We start from the raw sequence: 23,147 nt of genomic DNA on the forward strand, positions 1-23,147 counted from the left end.
TTACAGCGATTTATATGAAGTTGTACGAAAACGCTTTATTTTGCCAAGACAGTGTGTTTCTCACTGTTACATGCATTTGAATGGGAAACTCGCCCGAGACAAAGTATAGGTTTTCATTATGTGAATAATTTTAAAATCTTAGCTCAAACGGCTGCAAAACCTGTTTGCCCAGCACGGGGATATTGAGTTCTATAAGATAAAGCCATAAACATGTGTTTCTGAGTCTTCTATCAAAAGTTACAGCGATTTATATGAAGTTGTACGAAAACGCTTTATTTCGCCAAGACAATGCGTTTCTCACTGTTACATGCATTTGAATGGGAAACTCGCCCGAGACAAAGTATAGGTTTTCATTATGTGAATAATTTTAAAATCTTAGCTCAAACGGCTGCAAAACCTGTTTGCCCAGCACGGGGATATTGAGTTCTATAAGATAAAGCCATAAACATGTTTGTCTGAGTCTTCTATCAAAAGTTACAGCGATTTATATGAAGTTGTACGAAAACGCTTTATTTCGCCAAGACAGTGTGTTTCTCACTGTTACATGCATTTGAATGGGAAACTCGCCCGAGACAAAGTATAGGTTTTCATTATGTGAATAATTTTAAAATCTTAGCTCAAACGGCTGCAAAACCTGTTTGCCCAGCACGGGGATATTGAGTTCTATAAGATAAAGCCATAAACACGTGTTTCTGAGTCTTCTATCAAAAGTTACAGCGATTTATATGAAGTTGTAGAAAAATGCTTTCTTTCGCCAAGACAATGCGTTTCTCACTGTTACATGCATTTGAATGGGAAACTCGCCCGAGACAAAGTATAGGTTTTCATTATGTGAATAATTTTAAAATCTTAGCTCAAACGGCTGCAAAACCTGTTTGCCCAGCACGGGGATATTGAGTTCTATAAGATAAAGCCATAAACATGTTTGTCTGAGTCTTCTATCAAAAGTTACAGCGATTTATATGAAGTTGTACGAAAACGCTTTATTTCGCCAAGACAATGCGTTTCTCACTGTTACATGCATTTGAATGGGAAACTCGCCCGAGACAAAGTATAGGTTTTCATTATGTGAATAATTTTAAAATCTTAGCTCAAACGGCTGCAAAACCTGTTTGCCCAGCACGGGGATATTGAGTTCTATAAGATAAAGCCATAAACATGTTTGTCTGAGTCTTCTATCAAAAGTTACAGCGATTTATATGAAGTTGTACGAAAACGCTTTATTTCGCCAAGACAATGCGTTTCTCACTGTTACATGCATTTGAATGGGAAACTCGCCCGAGACAAAGTATAGGTTTTCATTATGTGAATAATTTTAAAATCTTAGCTCAAACGGCTGCAAAACCTGTTTGCCCAGCACGGGGATATTGAGTTCTATAAGATAAAGCCATAAACATGTTTGTCTGAGTCTTCTATCAAAAGTTACAGCGATTTATATGAAGTTGTACGAAAACGCTTTATTTCGCCAAGACAGTGTGTTTCTCACTGTTACATGCATTTGAATGGGAAACTCGCCCGAGACAAAGTATAGGTTTTCATTATGTGAATAATTTTAAAATCTTAGCTCAAACGGCTGCAAAACCTGTTTGCCCAGCACGGGGATATTGAGTTCTATAAGATAAAGCCATAAACATGTTTGTCTGAGTCTTCTATCAAAAGTTACAGCGATTTATATGAAGTTGTACGAAAACGCTTTATTTCGCCAAGACAGTGTGTTTCTCACTGTTACATGCATTTGAATGGGAAACTCGCCCGAGACAAAGTATAGGTTTTCATTATGTGAATAATTTTAAAATCTTAGCTCAAACGGCTGCAAAACCTGTTTGCCCAGCACGGGGATATTGAGTTCTATAAGATAAAGCCATAAACATGTTTGTCTGAGTCTTCTATCAAAAGTTACAGCGATTTATATGAAGTTGTTCAAAAGCGCTTTATTTCGCCAAGACAATGCGTTTCTCACTGTTACATGCATTTGAATGGGAAACTCGCCTGAAACAAAGTATAGGTTTTCATTATGTGAATAATTTTAAAATCTTAGCTCAAACGGCTGCAAAACCTGTTTGCCCAGCACGGGGATATTGAGTTCTATAAGATAAAGCCATAAACACGTTTGTCTGAGTCTTCTATCAAAAGTTACAGCGATTTATATGAAGTTGTACGAAAACGCTTTATTTCGCCAAGACAATGCGTTTCTCACTGTTACATGCATTTGAATGGGAAACTCGCCCGAGACAAAGTATAGGTTTTCATTATGTGAATAATTTTAAAATCTTAGCTCAAACGGCTGCAAAACCTGTTTGCCCAGCACGGGGATATTGAGTTCTATAAGATAAAGCCATAAACATGTTTGTCTGAGTCTTCTATCAAAACTGACAGCGATTTATATGAAGTTGTACGAAAACGCTTTATTTCGCCAAGACAGTGTGTTTCTCACTGTTACATGCATTTGAATGGGAAACTCGCCCGAGACAAAGTATAGGTTTTCATTATGTGAATAATTTTAAAATCTTAGCTCAAACGGCTGCAAAACCTGTTTGCCCAGCACGGGGATATTGAGTTCTATAAGATAAAGCCATAAACATGTTTGTCTGAGTCTTCTATCAAAAGTTACAGCGATTTATATGAAGTTGTTCAAAAGCGCTTTATTTCGCCAAGACAATGCGTTTCTCACTGTTACATGCATTTGAATGGGAAACTCGCCCGAGACAAAGTATAGGTTTTCATTATGTGAATAATTTTAAAATCTTAGCTCAAACGGCTGCAAAACCTGTTTGCCCAGCACGGGGATATTGAGTTCTATAAGATAAAGCCATAAACATGTTTGTCTGAGTCTTCTATCAAAAGTTACAGCGATTTATATGAAGTTGTACGAAAACGCTTTATTTCGCCAAGACAGTGTGTTTCTCACTGTTACATGCATTTGAATGGGAAACTCGCCCGAGACAAAGTATAGGTTTTCATTATGTGAATAATTTTAAAATCTTAGCTCAAACGGCTGCAAAACCTGTTTGCCCAGCACGGGGATATTGAGTTCTATAAGATAAAGCCATAAACATGTTTGTCTGAGTCTTCTATCAAAAGTTACAGCGATTTATATGAAGTTGTACGAAAACGCTTTATTTCGCCAAGACAGTGTGTTTCTCACTGTTACATGCATTTGAATGGGAAACTCGCCTGAAACAAAGTATAGGTTTTCATTATGTGAATAATTTTAAAATCTTAGCTCAAACGGCTGCAAAACCTGTTTGCCCAGCACGGGGATATTGAGTTCTATAAGATAAAGCCATAAACATGTTTGTCTGAGTCTTCTATCAAAACTGACAGCGATTTATATGAAGTTGTACGAAAATGCTTTCTTTCGCCAAGACAGTGTGTTTCTCACTGTTACATGCATTTGAATGGGAAACTCGCCCGAGACAAAGTATAGGTTTTCATTATGTGAATAATTTTAAAATCTTAGCTCAAACGGCTGCAAAACCTGTTTGCCCAGCACGGGGATATTGAGTTCTATAAGATAAAGCCATAAACATGTGTTTCTGAGTCTTCTATCAAAAGTTACAGCGATTTATATGAAGTTGTACGAAAACGCTTTATTTCGCCAAGACAGTGTGTTTCTCACTGTTACATGCATTTGAATGGGAAACTCGCCCGAGACAAAGTATAGGTTTTCATTATGTGAATAATTTTAAAATCTTAGCTCAAACGGCTGCAAAACCTGTTTGCCCAGCACGGGGATATTGAGTTCTATAAGATAAAGCCATAAACACGTGTTTCTGAGTCTTCTATCAAAAGTTACAGCGATTTATATGAAGTTGTAGAAAAATGCTTTCTTTCGCCAAGACAATGCGTTTCTCACTGTTACATGCATTTGAATGGGAAACTCGCCTGAAACAAAGTATAGGTTTTCATTATGTGAATAATTTTAAAATCTTAGCTCAAACAGCTGCAAAACCTGTTTGCCCAGCACGGGGATATTGAGTTCTATAAGATAAAGCCATAAACATGTTTGTCTGAGTCTTCTATCAAAAGTTACAGCGATTTATATGAAGTTGTACGAAAACGCTTTATTTCGCCAAGACAGTGTGTTTCTCACTGTTACATGCATTTGAATGGGAAACTCGCCTGAAACAAAGTATAGGTTTTCATTATGTGAATAATTTTAAAATCTTAGCTCAAACAGCTGCAAAACCTGTTTGCCCAGCACGGGGATATTGAGTTCTATAAGATAAAGCCATAAACATGTTTGTCTGAGTCTTCTATCAAAAGTTACAGCGATTTATATGAAGTTGTACGAAAACGCTTTATTTCGCCAAGACAATGCGTTTCTCACTGTTACATGCATTTGAATGGGAAACTCGCCCGAGACAAAGTATAGGTTTTCATTATGTGAATAATTTTAAAATCTTAGCTCAAACGGCTGCAAAACCTGTTTGCCCAGCACGGGGATATTGAGTTCTATAAGATAAAGCCATAAACATGTTTGTCTGAGTCTTCTATCAAAAGTTACAGCGATTTATATGAAGTTGTACGAAAACGCTTTATTTCGCCAAGACAGTGTGTTTCTCACTGTTACATGCATTTGAATGGGAAACTCGCCTGAAACAAAGTATAGGTTTTCATTATGTGAATAATTTTAAAATCTTAGCTCAAACGGCTGCAAAACCTGTTTGCCCAGCACGGGGATATTGAGTTCTATAAGATAAAGCCATAAACATGTTTGTCTGAGTCTTCTATCAAAAGTTACAGCGATTTATATGAAGTTGTACGAAAACGCTTTATTTCGCCAAGACAGTGTGTTTCTCACTGTTACATGCATTTGAATGGGAAACTCGCCTGAAACAAAGTATAGGTTTTCATTATGTGAATAATTTTAAAATCTTAGCTCAAACGGCTGCAAAACCTGTTTGCCCAGCACGGGGATATTGAGTTCTATAAGATAAAGCCATAAACATGTTTGTCTGAGTGTTCTATCAAAACTGACAGCGATTTATATGAAGTTGTACGAAAACGCTTTATTTTGCCAAGACAGTGTGTTTCTCACTGTTACATGCATTTGAATGGGAAACTCGCCCGAGACAAAGTATAGGTTTTCATTATGTGAATAATTTTAAAATCTTAGCTCAAACGGCTGCAAAACCTGTTTGCCCAGCACGGGGATATTGAGTTCTATAAGATAAAGCCATAAACATGTTTGTCTGAGTCTTCTATCAAAAGTTACAGCGATTTATATGAAGTTGTACGAAAACGCTTTATTTCGCCAAGACAGTGTGTTTCTCACTGTTACATGCATTTGAATGGGAAACTCGCCCGAGACAAAGTATAGGTTTTCATTATGTGAATAATTTTAAAATCTTAGCTCAAACGGCTGCAAAACCTGTTTGCCCAGCACGGGGATATTGAGTTCTATAAGATAAAGCCATAAACATGTGTTTCTGAGTCTTCTATCAAAAGTTACAGCGATTTATATGAAGTTGTACGAAAACGCTTTATTTTGCCAAGACAGTGTGTTTCTCACTGTTACATGCATTTGAATGGGAAACTCGCCCGAGACAAAGTATAGGTTTTCATTATGTGAATAATTTTAAAATCTTAGCTCAAACGGCTGCAAAACCTGTTTGCCCAGCACGGGGATATTGAGTTCTATAAGATAAAGCCATAAACATGTGTTTCTGAGTCTTCTATCAAAAGTTACAGCGATTTATATGAAGTTGTACGAAAACGCTTTATTTCGCCAAGACAATGCGTTTCTCACTGTTACATGCATTTGAATGGGAAACTCGCCCGAGACAAAGTATAGGTTTTCATTATGTGAATAATTTTAAAATCTTAGCTCAAACGGCTGCAAAACCTGTTTGCCCAGCACGGGGATATTGAGTTCTATAAGATAAAGCCATAAACATGTTTGTCTGAGTCTTCTATCAAAAGTTACAGCGATTTATATGAAGTTGTACGAAAACGCTTTATTTCGCCAAGACAGTGTGTTTCTCACTGTTACATGCATTTGAATGGGAAACTCGCCCGAGACAAAGTATAGGTTTTCATTATGTGAATAATTTTAAAATCTTAGCTCAAACGGCTGCAAAACCTGTTTGCCCAGCACGGGGATATTGAGTTCTATAAGATAAAGCCATAAACACGTGTTTCTGAGTCTTCTATCAAAAGTTACAGCGATTTATATGAAGTTGTAGAAAAATGCTTTCTTTCGCCAAGACAATGCGTTTCTCACTGTTACATGCATTTGAATGGGAAACTCGCCTGAAACAAAGTATAGGTTTTCATTATGTGAATAATTTTAAAATCTTAGCTCAAACAGCTGCAAAACCTGTTTGCCCAGCACGGGGATATTGAGTTCTATAAGATAAAGCCATAAACATGTTTGTCTGAGTGTTCTATCAAAACTGACAGCGATTTATATGAAGTTGTACGAAAACGCTTTATTTCGCCAAGACAGTGTGTTTCTCACTGTTACATGCATTTGAATGGGAAACTCGCCCGAGACAAAGTATAGGTTTTCATTATGTGAATAATTTTAAAATCTTAGCTCAAACGGCTGCAAAACCTGTTTGCCCAGCACGGGGATATTGAGTTCTATAAGATAAAGCCATAAACATGTGTTTCTGAGTCTTCTATCAAAAGTTACAGCGATTTATATGAAGTTGTACGAAAACGCTTTATTTTGCCAAGACAGTGTGTTTCTCACTGTTACATGCATTTGAATGGGAAACTCGCCCGAGACAAAGTATAGGTTTTCATTATGTGAATAATTTTAAAATCTTAGCTCAAACGGCTGCAAAACCTGTTTGCCCAGCACGGGGATATTGAGTTCTATAAGATAAAGCCATAAACATGTTTGTCTGAGTCTTCTATCAAAAGTTACAGCGATTTATATGAAGTTGTACGAAAACGCTTTATTTTGCCAAGACAGTGTGTTTCTCACTGTTACATGCATTTGAATGGGAAACTCGCCCGAGACAAAGTATAGGTTTTCATTATGTGAATAATTTTAAAATCTTAGCTCAAACGGCTGCAAAACCTGTTTGCCCAGCACGGGGATATTGAGTTCTATAAGATAAAGCCATAAACATGTGTTTCTGAGTCTTCTATCAAAAGTTACAGCGATTTATATGAAGTTGTACGAAAACGCTTTATTTCGCCAAGACAATGCGTTTCTCACTGTTACATGCATTTGAATGGGAAACTCGCCCGAGACAAAGTATAGGTTTTCATTATGTGAATAATTTTAAAATCTTAGCTCAAACGGCTGCAAAACCTGTTTGCCCAGCACGGGGATATTGAGTTCTATAAGATAAAGCCATAAACATGTTTGTCTGAGTCTTCTATCAAAAGTTACAGCGATTTATATGAAGTTGTACGAAAACGCTTTATTTCGCCAAGACAATGCGTTTCTCACTGTTACATGCATTTGAATGGGAAACTCGCCCGAGACAAAGTATAGGTTTTCATTATGTGAATAATTTTAAAATCTTAGCTCAAACGGCTGCAAAACCTGTTTGCCCAGCACGGGGATATTGAGTTCTATAAGATAAAGCCATAAACATGTTTGTCTGAGTCTTCTATCAAAAGTTACAGCGATTTATATGAAGTTGTACGAAAACGCTTTATTTCGCCAAGACAATGCGTTTCTCACTGTTACATGCATTTGAATGGGAAACTCGCCCGAGACAAAGTATAGGTTTTCATTATGTGAATAATTTTAAAATCTTAGCTCAAACGGCTGCAAAACCTGTTTGCCCAGCACGGGGATATTGAGTTCTATAAGATAAAGCCATAAACATGTTTGTCTGAGTCTTCTATCAAAAGTTACAGCGATTTATATGAAGTTGTACGAAAACGCTTTATTTCGCCAAGACAGTGTGTTTCTCACTGTTACATGCATTTGAATGGGAAACTCGCCCGAGACAAAGTATAGGTTTTCATTATGTGAATAATTTTAAAATCTTAGCTCAAACGGCTGCAAAACCTGTTTGCCCAGCACGGGGATATTGAGTTCTATAAGATAAAGCCATAAACATGTTTGTCTGAGTCTTCTATCAAAAGTTACAGCGATTTATATGAAGTTGTACGAAAACGCTTTATTTCGCCAAGACAGTGTGTTTCTCACTGTTACATGCATTTGAATGGGAAACTCGCCCGAGACAAAGTATAGGTTTTCATTATGTGAATAATTTTAAAATCTTAGCTCAAACGGCTGCAAAACCTGTTTGCCCAGCACGGGGATATTGAGTTCTATAAGATAAAGCCATAAACATGTTTGTCTGAGTCTTCTATCAAAAGTTACAGCGATTTATATGAAGTTGTTCAAAAGCGCTTTATTTCGCCAAGACAATGCGTTTCTCACTGTTACATGCATTTGAATGGGAAACTCGCCTGAAACAAAGTATAGGTTTTCATTATGTGAATAATTTTAAAATCTTAGCTCAAACGGCTGCAAAACCTGTTTGCCCAGCACGGGGATATTGAGTTCTATAAGATAAAGCCATAAACACGTTTGTCTGAGTCTTCTATCAAAAGTTACAGCGATTTATATGAAGTTGTACGAAAACGCTTTATTTCGCCAAGACAATGCGTTTCTCACTGTTACATGCATTTGAATGGGAAACTCGCCCGAGACAAAGTATAGGTTTTCATTATGTGAATAATTTTAAAATCTTAGCTCAAACGGCTGCAAAACCTGTTTGCCCAGCACGGGGATATTGAGTTCTATAAGATAAAGCCATAAACATGTTTGTCTGAGTCTTCTATCAAAACTGACAGCGATTTATATGAAGTTGTACGAAAACGCTTTATTTTGCCAAGACAGTGTGTTTCTCACTGTTACATGCATTTGAATGGGAAACTCGCCCGAGACAAAGTATAGGTTTTCATTATGTGAATAATTTTAAAATCTTAGCTCAAACGGCTGCAAAACCTGTTTGCCCAGCACGGGGATATTGAGTTCTATAAGATAAAGCCATAAACATGTTTGTCTGAGTCTTCTATCAAAAGTTACAGCGATTTATATGAAGTTGTACGAAAACGCTTTATTTCGCCAAGACAGTGTGTTTCTCACTGTTACATGCATTTGAATGGGAAACTCGCCCGAGACAAAGTATAGGTTTTCATTATGTGAATAATTTTAAAATCTTAGCTCAAACGGCTGCAAAACCTGTTTGCCCAGCACGGGGATATTGAGTTCTATAAGATAAAGCCATAAACATGTGTTTCTGAGTCTTCTATCAAAAGTTACAGCGATTTATATGAAGTTGTACGAAAACGCTTTATTTTGCCAAGACAGTGTGTTTCTCACTGTTACATGCATTTGAATGGGAAACTCGCCCGAGACAAAGTATAGGTTTTCATTATGTGAATAATTTTAAAATCTTAGCTCAAACGGCTGCAAAACCTGTTTGCCCAGCACGGGGATATTGAGTTCTATAAGATAAAGCCATAAACATGTGTTTCTGAGTCTTCTATCAAAAGTTACAGCGATTTATATGAAGTTGTACGAAAACGCTTTATTTCGCCAAGACAATGCGTTTCTCACTGTTACATGCATTTGAATGGGAAACTCGCCCGAGACAAAGTATAGGTTTTCATTATGTGAATAATTTTAAAATCTTAGCTCAAACGGCTGCAAAACCTGTTTGCCCAGCACGGGGATATTGAGTTCTATAAGATAAAGCCATAAACATGTTTGTCTGAGTCTTCTATCAAAAGTTACAGCGATTTATATGAAGTTGTACGAAAACGCTTTATTTCGCCAAGACAGTGTGTTTCTCACTGTTACATGCATTTGAATGGGAAACTCGCCCGAGACAAAGTATAGGTTTTCATTATGTGAATAATTTTAAAATCTTAGCTCAAACGGCTGCAAAACCTGTTTGCCCAGCACGGGGATATTGAGTTCTATAAGATAAAGCCATAAACATGTTTGTCTGAGTCTTCTATCAAAAGTTACAGCGATTTATATGAAGTTGTACGAAAACGCTTTATTTCGCCAAGACAATGCGTTTCTCACTGTTACATGCATTTGAATGGGAAACTCGCCCGAGACAAAGTATAGGTTTTCATTATGTGAATAATTTTAAAATCTTAGCTCAAACGGCTGCAAAACCTGTTTGCCCAGCACGGGGATATTGAGTTCTATAAGATAAAGCCATAAACATGTTTGTCTGAGTCTTCTATCAAAAGTTACAGCGATTTATATGAAGTTGTACGAAAACGCTTTATTTCGCCAAGACAGTGTGTTTCTCACTGTTACATGCATTTGAATGGGAAACTCGCCCGAGACAAAGTATAGGTTTTCATTATGTGAATAATTTTAAAATCTTAGCTCAAACGGCTGCAAAACCTGTTTGCCCAGCACGGGGATATTGAGTTCTATAAGATAAAGCCATAAACATGTTTGTCTGAGTCTTCTATCAAAAGTTACAGCGATTTATATGAAGTTGTTCAAAAGCGCTTTATTTCGCCAAGACAATGCGTTTCTCACTGTTACATGCATTTGAATGGGAAACTCGCCCGAGACAAAGTATAGGTTTTCATTATGTGAATAATTTTAAAATCTTAGCTCAAACGGCTGCAAAACCTGTTTGCCCAGCACGGGGATATTGAGTTCTATAAGATAAAGCCATAAACATGTTTGTCTGAGTCTTCTATCAAAAGTTACAGCGATTTATATGAAGTTGTACGAAAACGCTTTATTTCGCCAAGACAGTGTGTTTCTCACTGTTACATGCATTTGAATGGGAAACTCGCCCGAGACAAAGTATAGGTTTTCATTATGTGAATAATTTTAAAATCTTAGCTCAAACGGCTGCAAAACCTGTTTGCCCAGCACGGGGATATTGAGTTCTATAAGATAAAGCCATAAACATGTTTGTCTGAGTCTTCTATCAAAAGTTACAGCGATTTATATGAAGTTGTACGAAAACGCTTTATTTCGCCAAGACAGTGTGTTTCTCACTGTTACATGCATTTGAATGGGAAACTCGCCTGAAACAAAGTATAGGTTTTCATTATGTGAATAATTTTAAAATCTTAGCTCAAACGGCTGCAAAACCTGTTTGCCCAGCACGGGGATATTGAGTTCTATAAGATAAAGCCATAAACATGTTTGTCTGAGTCTTCTATCAAAACTGACAGCGATTTATATGAAGTTGTACGAAAACGCTTTATTTTGCCAAGACAGTGTGTTTCTCACTGTTACATGCATTTGAATGGGAAACTCGCCCGAGACAAAGTATAGGTTTTCATTATGTGAATAATTTTAAAATCTTAGCTCAAACGGCTGCAAAACCTGTTTGCCCAGCACGGGGATATTGAGTTCTATAAGATAAAGCCATAAACATGTTTGTCTGAGTCTTCTATCAAAAGTTACAGCGATTTATATGAAGTTGTACGAAAACGCTTTATTTCGCCAAGACAGTGTGTTTCTCACTGTTACATGCATTTGAATGGGAAACTCGCCCGAGACAAAGTATAGGTTTTCATTATGTGAATAATTTTAAAATCTTAGCTCAAACGGCTGCAAAACCTGTTTGCCCAGCACGGGGATATTGAGTTCTATAAGATAAAGCCATAAACATGTTTGTCTGAGTCTTCTATCAAAAGTTACAGCGATTTATATGAAGTTGTTCAAAAGCGCTTTATTTCGCCAAGACAATGCGTTTCTCACTGTTACATGCATTTGAATGGGAAACTCGCCTGAAACAAAGTATAGGTTTTCATTATGTGAATAATTTTAAAATCTTAGCTCAAACGGCTGCAAAACCTGTTTGCCCAGCACGGGGATATTGAGTTCTATAAGATAAAGCCATAAACACGTTTGTCTGAGTCTTCTATCAAAAGTTACAGCGATTTATATGAAGTTGTACGAAAACGCTTTATTTCGCCAAGACAATGCGTTTCTCACTGTTACATGCATTTGAATGGGAAACTCGCCCGAGACAAAGTATAGGTTTTCATTATGTGAATAATTTTAAAATCTTAGCTCAAACGGCTGCAAAACCTGTTTGCCCAGCACGGGGATATTGAGTTCTATAAGATAAAGCCATAAACATGTTTGTCTGAGTCTTCTATCAAAAGTTACAGCGATTTATATGAAGTTGTACGAAAACGCTTTATTTCGCCAAGACAGTGTGTTTCTCACTGTTACATGCATTTGAATGGGAAACTCGCCTGAAACAAAGTATAGGTTTTCATTATGTGAATAATTTTAAAATCTTAGCTCAAACGGCTGCAAAACCTGTTTGCCCAGCACGGGGATATTGAGTTCTATAAGATAAAGCCATAAACATGTTTGTCTGAGTCTTCTATCAAAACTGACAGCGATTTATATGAAGTTGTACGAAAACGCTTTATTTTGCCAAGACAGTGTGTTTCTCACTGTTACATGCATTTGAATGGGAAACTCGCCCGAGACAAAGTATAGGTTTTCATTATGTGAATAATTTTAAAATCTTAGCTCAAACGGCTGCAAAACCTGTTTGCCCAGCACGGGGATATTGAGTTCTATAAGATAAAGCCATAAACATGTGTTTCTGAGTCTTCTATCAAAAGTTACAGCGATTTATATGAAGTTGTACGAAAACGCTTTATTTTGCCAAGACAGTGTGTTTCTCACTGTTACATGCATTTGAATGGGAAACTCGCCCGAGACAAAGTATAGGTTTTCATTATGTGAATAATTTTAAAATCTTAGCTCAAACGGCTGCAAAACCTGTTTGCCCAGCACGGGGATATTGAGTTCTATAAGATAAAGCCATAAACATGTGTTTCTGAGTCTTCTATCAAAAGTTACAGCGATTTATATGAAGTTGTACGAAAACGCTTTATTTCGCCAAGACAATGCGTTTCTCACTGTTACATGCATTTGAATGGGAAACTCGCCCGAGACAAAGTATAGGTTTTCATTATGTGAATAATTTTAAAATCTTAGCTCAAACGGCTGCAAAACCTGTTTGCCCAGCACGGGGATATTGAGTTCTATAAGATAAAGCCATAAACATGTGTTTCTGAGTCTTCTATCAAAAGTTACAGCGATTTATATGAAGTTGTACGAAAACGCTTTATTTTGCCAAGACAGTGTGTTTCTCACTGTTACATGCATTTGAATGGGAAACTCGCCCGAGACAAAGTATAGGTTTTCATTATGTGAATAATTTTAAAATCTTAGCTCAAACGGCTGCAAAACCTGTTTGCCCAGCACGGGGATATTGAGTTCTATAAGATAAAGCCATAAACATGTGTTTCTGAGTCTTCTATCAAAAGTTACAGCGATTTATATGAAGTTGTACGAAAACGCTTTATTTCGCCAAGACAATGCGTTTCTCACTGTTACATGCATTTGAATGGGAAACTCGCCCGAGACAAAGTATAGGTTTTCATTATGTGAATAATTTTAAAATCTTAGCTCAAACGGCTGCAAAACCTGTTTGCCCAGCACGGGGATATTGAGTTCTATAAGATAAAGCCATAAACATGTGTTTCTGAGTCTTCTATCAAAAGTTACAGCGATTTATATGAAGTTGTACGAAAACGCTTTATTTTGCCAAGACAGTGTGTTTCTCACTGTTACATGCATTTGAATGGGAAACTCGCCCGAGACAAAGTATAGGTTTTCATTATGTGAATAATTTTAAAATCTTAGCTCAAACGGCTGCAAAACCTGTTTGCCCAGCACGGGGATATTGAGTTCTATAAGATAAAGCCATAAACATGTTTGTCTGAGTCTTCTATCAAAAGTTACAGCGATTTATATGAAGTTGTACGAAAACGCTTTATTTCGCCAAGACAGTGTGTTTCTCACTGTTACATGCATTTGAATGGGAAACTCGCCCGAGACAAAGTATAGGTTTTCATTATGTGAATAATTTTAAAATCTTAGCTCAAACGGCTGCAAAACCTGTTTGCCCAGCACGGGGATATTGAGTTCTATAAGATAAAGCCATAAACATGTTTGTCTGAGTCTTCTATCAAAAGTTACAGCGATTTATATGAAGTTGTACGAAAACGCTTTATTTCGCCAAGACAGTGTGTTTCTCACTGTTACATGCATTTGAATGGGAAACTCGCCCGAGACAAAGTATAGGTTTTCATTATGTGAATAATTTTAAAATCTTAGCTCAAACGGCTGCAAAACCTGTTTGCCCAGCACGGGGATATTGAGTTCTATAAGATAAAGCCATAAACATGTTTGTCTGAGTCTTCTATCAAAAGTTACAGCGATTTATATGAAGTTGTACGAAAATGCTTTCTTTCGCCAAGACAGTGTGTTTCTCACTGTTACATGCATTTGAATGGGAAACTCGCCCGAGACAAAGTATAGGTTTTCATTATGTGAATAATTTTAAAATCTTAGCTCAAACGGCTGCAAAACCTGTTTGCCCAGCACGGGGATATTGAGTTCTATAAGATAAAGCCATAAACATGTGTTTCTGAGTCTTCTATCAAAAGTTACAGCGATTTATATGAAGTTGTACGAAAACGCTTTATTTCGCCAAGACAGTGTGTTTCTCACTGTTACATGCATTTGAATGGGAAACTCGCCCGAGACAAAGTATAGGTTTTCATTATGTGAATAATTTTAAAATCTTAGCTCAAACGGCTGCAAAACCTGTTTGCCCAGCACGGGGATATTGAGTTCTATAAGATAAAGCCATAAACATGTGTTTCTGAGTCTTCTATCAAAAGTTACAGCGATTTATATGAAGTTGTACGAAAACGCTTTATTTCGCCAAGACAGTGTGTTTCTCACTGTTACATGCATTTGAATGGGAAACTCGCCTGAAACAAAGTATAGGTTTTTATTATGTGAATAATTTTAAAATCTTAGCTCAAACGGCTGCAAAACCTGTTTGCCCAGCACGGGGATATTGAGTTCTATAAGATAAAGCCATAAACACGTGTTTCTGAGTCTTCTATCAAAAGTTACAGCGATTTATATGAAGTTGTAGAAAAATGCTTTCTTTCGCCAAGACAATGCGTTTCTCACTGTTACATGCATTTGAATGGGAAACTCGCCTGAAACAAAGTATAGGTTTTCATTATGTGAATAATTTTAAAATCTTAGCTCAAACAGCTGCAAAACCTGTTTGCCCAGCACGGGGATATTGAGTTCTATAAGATAAAGCCATAAACATGTTTGTCTGAGTCTTCTTTCAAAAGTTACAGCGATTTATATGAAGTTGTACGAAAACGCTTTATTTCGCCAAGACAGTGTGTTTCTCACTGTTACATGCATTTGAATGGGAAACTCGCCTGAAACAAAGTATAGGTTTTCATTATGTGAATAATTTTAAAATCTTAGCTCAAACGGCTGCAAAACCTGTTTGCCCAGCACGGGGATATTGAGTTCTATAAGATAAAGCCATAAACACGTTTGTCTGAGTCTTCTATCAAAAGTTACAGCGATTTATATGAAGTTGTACGAAAACGCTTTATTTCGCCAAGACAATGCGTTTCTCACTGTTACATGCATTTGAATGGGAAACTCGCCCGAGACAAAGTATAGGTTTTCATTATGTGAATAATTTTAAAATCTTAGCTCAAACGGCTGCAAAACCTGTTTGCCCAGCACGGGGATATTGAGTTCTATAAGATAAAGCCATAAACATGTTTGTCTGAGTCTTCTATCAAAAGTTACAGCGATTTATATGAAGTTGTACGAAAACGCTTTATTTCGCCAAGACAGTGTGTTTCTCACTGTTACATGCATTTGAATGGGAAACTCCCCTGAAACAAAGTATAGGTTTTCATTATGTGAATAATTTTAAAATCTTAGCTCAAACGGCTGCAAAACCTGTTTGCCCAGCACGGGGATATTGAGTTCTATAAGATAAAGCCATAAACATGTTTGTCTGAGTCTTCTATCAAAAGTTACAGCGATTTATATGAAGTTGTACGAAAACGCTTTATTTCGCCAAGACAGTGTGTTTCTCACTGTTACATGCATTTGAATGGGAAACTCGCCCGAGACAAAGTATAGGTTTTCATTATGTGAATAATTTTAAAATCTTAGCTCAAACGGCTGCAAAACCTGTTTGCCCAGCACGGGGATATTGAGTTCTATAAGATAAAGCCATAAACATGTGTTTCTGAGTCTTCTATCAAAAGTTACAGCGATTTATATGAAGTTGTACGAAAACGCTTTATTTTGCCAAGACAGTGTGTTTCTCACTGTTACATGCATTTGAATGGGAAACTCGCCCGAGACAAAGTATAGGTTTTCATTATGTGAATAATTTTAAAATCTTAGCTCAAACGGCTGCAAAACCTGTTTGCCCAGCACGGGGATATTGAGTTCTATAAGATAAAGCCATAAACATGTGTTTCTGAGTCTTCTATCAAAAGTTACAGCGATTTATATGAAGTTGTACGAAAACGCTTTATTTCGCCAAGACAATGCGTTTCTCACTGTTACATGCATTTGAATGGGAAACTCGCCCGAGACAAAGTATAGGTTTTCATTATGTGAATAATTTTAAAATCTTAGCTCAAACGGCTGCAAAACCTGTTTGCCCAGCACGGGGATATTGAGTTCTATAAGATAAAGCCATAAACATGTTTGTCTGAGTCTTCTATCAAAAGTTACAGCGATTTATATGAAGTTGTACGAAAACGCTTTATTTCGCCAAGACAGTGTGTTTCTCACTGTTACATGCATTTGAATGGGAAACTCGCCCGAGACAAAGTATAGGTTTTCATTATGTGAATAATTTTAAAATCTTAGCTCAAACGGCTGCAAAACCTGTTTGCCCAGCACGGGGATATTGAGTTCTATAAGATAAAGCCATAAACATGTTTGTCTGAGTCTTCTATCAAAAGTTACAGCGATTTATATGAAGTTGTACGAAAACGCTTTATTTCGCCAAGACAATGCGTTTCTCACTGTTACATGCATTTGAATGGGAAACTCGCCCGAGACAAAGTATAGGTTTTCATTATGTGAATAATTTTAAAATCTTAGCTCAAACGGCTGCAAAACCTGTTTGCCCAGCACGGGGATATTGAGTTCTATAAGATAAAGCCATAAACATGTTTGTCTGAGTCTTCTATCAAAAGTTACAGCGATTTATATGAAGTTGTACGAAAACGCTTTATTTCGCCAAGACAGTGTGTTTCTCACTGTTACATGCATTTGAATGGGAAACTCGCCCGAGACAAAGTATAGGTTTTCATTATGTGAATAATTTTAAAATCTTAGCTCAAACGGCTGCAAAACCTGTTTGCCCAGCACGGGGATATTGAGTTCTATAAGATAAAGCCATAAACATGTTTGTCTGAGTCTTCTATCAAAAGTTACAGCGATTTATATGAAGTTGTACGAAAACGCTTTATTTCGCCAAGACAGTGTGTTTCTCACTGTTACATGCATTTGAATGGGAAACTCGCCCGAGACAAAGTATAGGTTTTCATTATGTGAATAATTTTAAAATCTTAGCTCAAACGGCTGCAAAACCTGTTTGCCCAGCACGGGGATATTGAGTTCTATAAGATAAAGCCATAAACACGTGTTTCTGAGTCTTCTATCAAAAGTTACAGCGATTTATATGAAGTTGTAGAAAAATGCTTTCTTTCGCCAAGACAATGCGTTTCTCACTGTTACATGCATTTGAATGGGAAACTCGCCTGAAACAAAGTATAGGTTTTCATTATGTGAATAATTTTAAAATCTTAGCTCAAACGGCTGCAAAACCTGTTTGCCCAGCACGGGGATATTGAGTTCTATAAGATAAAGCCATAAACATGTTTGTCTGAGTCTTCTATCAAAAGTTACAGCGATTTATATGAAGTTGTACGAAAACGCTTTATTTCGCCAAGACAATGCGTTTCTCACTGTTACATGCATTTGAATGGGAAACTCGCCCGAGACAAAGTATAGGTTTTCATTATGTGAATAATTTTAAAATCTTAGCTCAAACGGCTGCAAAACCTGTTTGCCCAGCACGGGGATATTGAGTTCTATAAGATAAAGCCATAAACATGTTTGTCTGAGTCTTCTATCAAAAGTTACAGCGATTTATATGAAGTTGTACGAAAACGCTTTATTTCGCCAAGACAGTGTGTTTCTCACTGTTACATGCATTTGAATGGGAAACTCGCCTGAAACAAAGTATAGGTTTTCATTATGTGAATAATTTTAAAATCTTAGCTCAAACGGCTGCAAAACCTGTTTGCCCAGCACGGGGATATTGAGTTCTATAAGATAAAGCCATAAACATGTTTGTCTGAGTCTTCTATCAAAAGTTACAGCGATTTATATGAAGTTGTACGAAAACGCTTTATTTCGCCAAGACAGTGTGTTTCTCACTGTTACATGCATTTGAATGGGAAACTCGCCTGAAACAAAGTATAGGTTTTCATTATGTGAATAATTTTAAAATCTTAGCTCAAACGGCTGCAAAACCTGTTTGCCCAGCACGGGGACCTTGAGTTCTATAAGATAAAGCCATAAACATGTTTGTCTGAGTCTTCTATCAAAAGTTACAGCGATTTATATGAAGTTGTAGAAAAATGCTTTCTTTCGCCAAGACAATGCGTTTCTCACTGTTACATGCATTTGAATGGGAAACTCGCCTGAAACAAAGTATAGGTTTTCATTATGTGAATAATTTTAAAATCTTAGCTCAAACGGCTGCAAAACCTGTTTGCCCAGCACGGGGATATTGAGTTCTATAAGATAAAGCCATAAACATGTGTTTCTGAGTCTTCTATCAAAAGTTACAGCGATTTATATGAAGTTGTACGAAAACGCTTTATTTTGCCAAGACAGTGTGTTTCTCACTGTTACATGCATTTGAATGGGAAACTCGCCCGAGACAAAGTATAGGTTTTCATTATGTGAATAATTTTAAAATCTTAGCTCAAACGGCTGCAAAACCTGTTTGCCCAGCACGGGGATATTGAGTTCTATAAGATAAAGCCATAAACATGTGTTTCTGAGTCTTCTATCAAAAGTTACAGCGATTTATATGAAGTTGTACGAAAACGCTTTATTTCGCCAAGACAATGCGTTTCTCACTGTTACATGCATTTGAATGGGAAACTCGCCCGAGACAAAGTATAGGTTTTCATTATGTGAATAATTTTAAAATCTTAGCTCAAACGGCTGCAAAACCTGTTTGCCCAGCACGGGGATATTGAGTTCTATAAGATAAAGCCATAAACATGTTTGTCTGAGTCTTCTATCAAAAGTTACAGCGATTTATATGAAGTTGTACGAAAACGCTTTATTTCGCCAAGACAGTGTGTTTCTCACTGTTACATGCATTTGAATGGGAAACTCGCCCGAGACAAAGTATAGGTTTTCATTATGTGAATAATTTTAAAATCTTAGCTCAAACGGCTGCAAAACCTGTTTGCCCAGCACGGGGATATTGAGTTCTATAAGATAAAGCCATAAACATGTTTGTCTGAGTCTTCTATCAAAAGTTACAGCGATTTATATGAAGTTGTACGAAAACGCTTTATTTCGCCAAGACAATGCGTTTCTCACTGTTACATGCATTTGAATGGGAAACTCGCCCGAGACAAAGTATAGGTTTTCATTATGTGAATAATTTTAAAATCTTAGCTCAAACGGCTGCAAAACCTGTTTGCCCAGCACGGGGATATTGAGTTCTATAAGATAAAGCCATAAACATGTTTGTCTGAGTCTTCTATCAAAAGTTACAGCGATTTATATGAAGTTGTACGAAAACGCTTTATTTCGCCAAGACAGTGTGTTTCTCACTGTTACATGCATTTGAATGGGAAACTCGCCCGAGACAAAGTATAGGTTTTCATTATGTGAATAATTTTAAAATCTTAGCTCAAACGGCTGCAAAACCTGTTTGCCCAGCACGGGGATATTGAGTTCTATAAGATAAAGCCATAAACATGTTTGTCTGAGTCTTCTATCAAAAGTTACAGCGATTTATATGAAGTTGTACGAAAATGCTTTCTTTCGCCAAGACAGTGTGTTTCTCACTGTTACATGCATTTGAATGGGAAACTCGCCCGAGACAAAGTATAGGTTTTCATTATGTGAATAATTTTAAAATCTTAGCTCAAACGGCTGCAAAACCTGTTTGCCCAGCACGGGGATATTGAGTTCTATAAGATAAAGCCATAAACATGTGTTTCTGAGTCTTCTATCAAAAGTTACAGCGATTTATATGAAGTTGTTCAAAAGCGCTTTATTTCGCCAAGACAATGCGTTTCTCACTGTTACATGCATTTGAATGGGAAACTCGCCCGAGACAAAGTATAGGTTTTCATTATGTGAATAATTTTAAAATCTTAGCTCAAACGGCTGCAAAACCTGTTTGCCCAGCACGGGGATATTGAGTTCTATAAGATAAAGCCATAAACATGTTTGTCTGAGTCTTCTATCAAAAGTTACAGCGATTTATATGAAGTTGTACGAAAACGCTTTATTTCGCCAAGACAGTGTGTTTCTCACTGTTACATGCATTTGAATGGGAAACTCGCCCGAGACAAAGTATAGGTTTTCATTATGTGAATAATTTTAAAATCTTAGCTCAAACGGCTGCAAAACCTGTTTGCCCAGCACGGGGATATTGAGTTCTATAAGATAAAGCCATAAACATGTTTGTCTGAGTCTTCTATCAAAAGTTACAGCGATTTATATGAAGTTGTACGAAAATGCTTTCTTTCGCCAAGACAGTGTGTTTCTCACTGTTACATGCATTTGAATGGGAAACTCGCCCGAGACAAAGTATAGGTTTTCATTATGTGAATAATTTTAAAATCTTAGCTCAAACGGCTGCAAAACCTGTTTGCCCAGCACGGGGATATTGAGTTCTATAAGATAAAGCCATAAACATGTGTTTCTGAGTCTTCTATCAAAAGTTACAGCGATTTATATGAAGTTGTACGAAAACGCTTTATTTCGCCAAGACAGTGTGTTTCTCACTGTTACATGCATTTGAATGGGAAACTCGCCCGAGACAAAGTATAGGTTTTCATTATGTGAATAATTTTAAAATCTTAGCTCAAACGGCTGCAAAACCTGTTTGCCCAGCACGGGGATATTGAGTTCTATAAGATAAAGCCATAAACATGTGTTTCTGAGTCTTCTATCAAAAGTTACAGCGATTTATATGAAGTTGTACGAAAACGCTTTATTTCGCCAAGACAGTGTGTTTCTCACTGTTACATGCATTTGAATGGGAAACTCGCCTGAAACAAAGTATAGGTTTTTATTATGTGAATAATTTTAAAATCTTAGCTCAAACGGCTGCAAAACCTGTTTGCCCAGCACGGGGATATTGAGTTCTATAAGATAAAGCCATAAACACGTGTTTCTGAGTCTTCTATCAAAAGTTACAGCGATTTATATGAAGTTGTAGAAAAATGCTTTCTTTCGCCAAGACAATGCGTTTCTCACTGTTACATGCATTTGAATGGGAAACTCGCCTGAAACAAAGTATAGGTTTTCATTATGTGAATAATTTTAAAATCTTAGCTCAAACAGCTGCAAAACCTGTTTGCCCAGCACGGGGATATTGAGTTCTATAAGATAAAGCCATAAACATGTTTGTCTGAGTCTTCTTTCAAAAGTTACAGCGATTTATATGAAGTTGTACGAAAACGCTTTATTTCGCCAAGACAGTGTGTTTCTCACTGTTACATGCATTTGAATGGGAAACTCGCCTGAAACAAAGTATAGGTTTTCATTATGTGAATAATTTTAAAATCTTAGCTCAAACGGCTGCAAAACCTGTTTGCCCAGCACGGGGATATTGAGTTCTATAAGATAAAGCCATAAACACGTTTGTCTGAGTCTTCTATCAAAAGTTACAGCGATTTATATGAAGTTGTACGAAAACGCTTTATTTCGCCAAGACAATGCGTTTCTCACTGTTACATGCATTTGAATGGGAAACTCGCCCGAGACAAAGTATAGGTTTTCATTATGTGAATAATTTTAAAATCTTAGCTCAAACGGCTGCAAAACCTGTTTGCCCAGCACGGGGATATTGAGTTCTATAAGATAAAGCCATAAACATGTTTGTCTGAGTCTTCTATCAAAAGTTACAGCGATTTATATGAAGTTGTACGAAAACGCTTTATTTCGCCAAGACAGTGTGTTTCTCACTGTTACATGCATTTGAATGGGAAACTCCCCTGAAACAAAGTATAGGTTTTCATTATGTGAATAATTTTAAAATCTTAGCTCAAACGGCTGCAAAACCTGTTTGCCCAGCACGGGGATATTGAGTTCTATAAGATAAAGCCATAAACATGTTTGTCTGAGTCTTCTATCAAAAGTTACAGCGATTTATATGAAGTTGTACGAAAACGCTTTATTTCGCCAAGACAGTGTGTTTCTCACTGTTACATGCATTTGAATGGGAAACTCGCCCGAGACAAAGTATAGGTTTTCATTATGTGAATAATTTTAAAATCTTAGCTCAAACGGCTGCAAAACCTGTTTGCCCAGCACGGGGATATTGAGTTCTATAAGATAAAGCCATAAACATGTGTTTCTGAGTCTTCTATCAAAAGTTACAGCGATTTATATGAAGTTGTACGAAAACGCTTTATTTTGCCAAGACAGTGTGTTTCTCACTGTTACATGCATTTGAATGGGAAACTCGCCCGAGACAAAGTATAGGTTTTCATTATGTGAATAATTTTAAAATCTTAGCTCAAACGGCTGCAAAACCTGTTTGCCCAGCACGGGGATATTGAGTTCTATAAGATAAAGCCATAAACATGTGTTTCTGAGTCTTCTATCAAAAGTTACAGCGATTTATATGAAGTTGTACGAAAACGCTTTATTTCGCCAAGACAATGCGTTTCTCACTGTTACATGCATTTGAATGGGAAACTCGCCCGAGACAAAGTATAGGTTTTCATTATGTGAATAATTTTAAAATCTTAGCTCAAACGGCTGCAAAACCTGTTTGCCCAGCACGGGGATATTGAGTTCTATAAGATAAAGCCATAAACATGTTTGTCTGAGTCTTCTATCAAAAGTTACAGCGATTTATATGAAGTTGTACGAAAACGCTTTATTTCGCCAAGACAGTGTGTTTCTCACTGTTACATGCATTTGAATGGGAAACTCGCCCGAGACAAAGTATAGGTTTTCATTATGTGAATAATTTTAAAATCTTAGCTCAAACGGCTGCAAA

The sequence above is a fragment of the Rhamphochromis longiceps genome, linkage group LG15 (genome assembly GCF_057381845.1).
Source record: "Rhamphochromis longiceps isolate RC_006_pf linkage group LG15, R_longiceps_female_GT1.1, whole genome shotgun sequence".
Lineage (NCBI taxonomy): Eukaryota > Metazoa > Chordata > Actinopteri > Cichliformes > Cichlidae > Rhamphochromis > Rhamphochromis longiceps.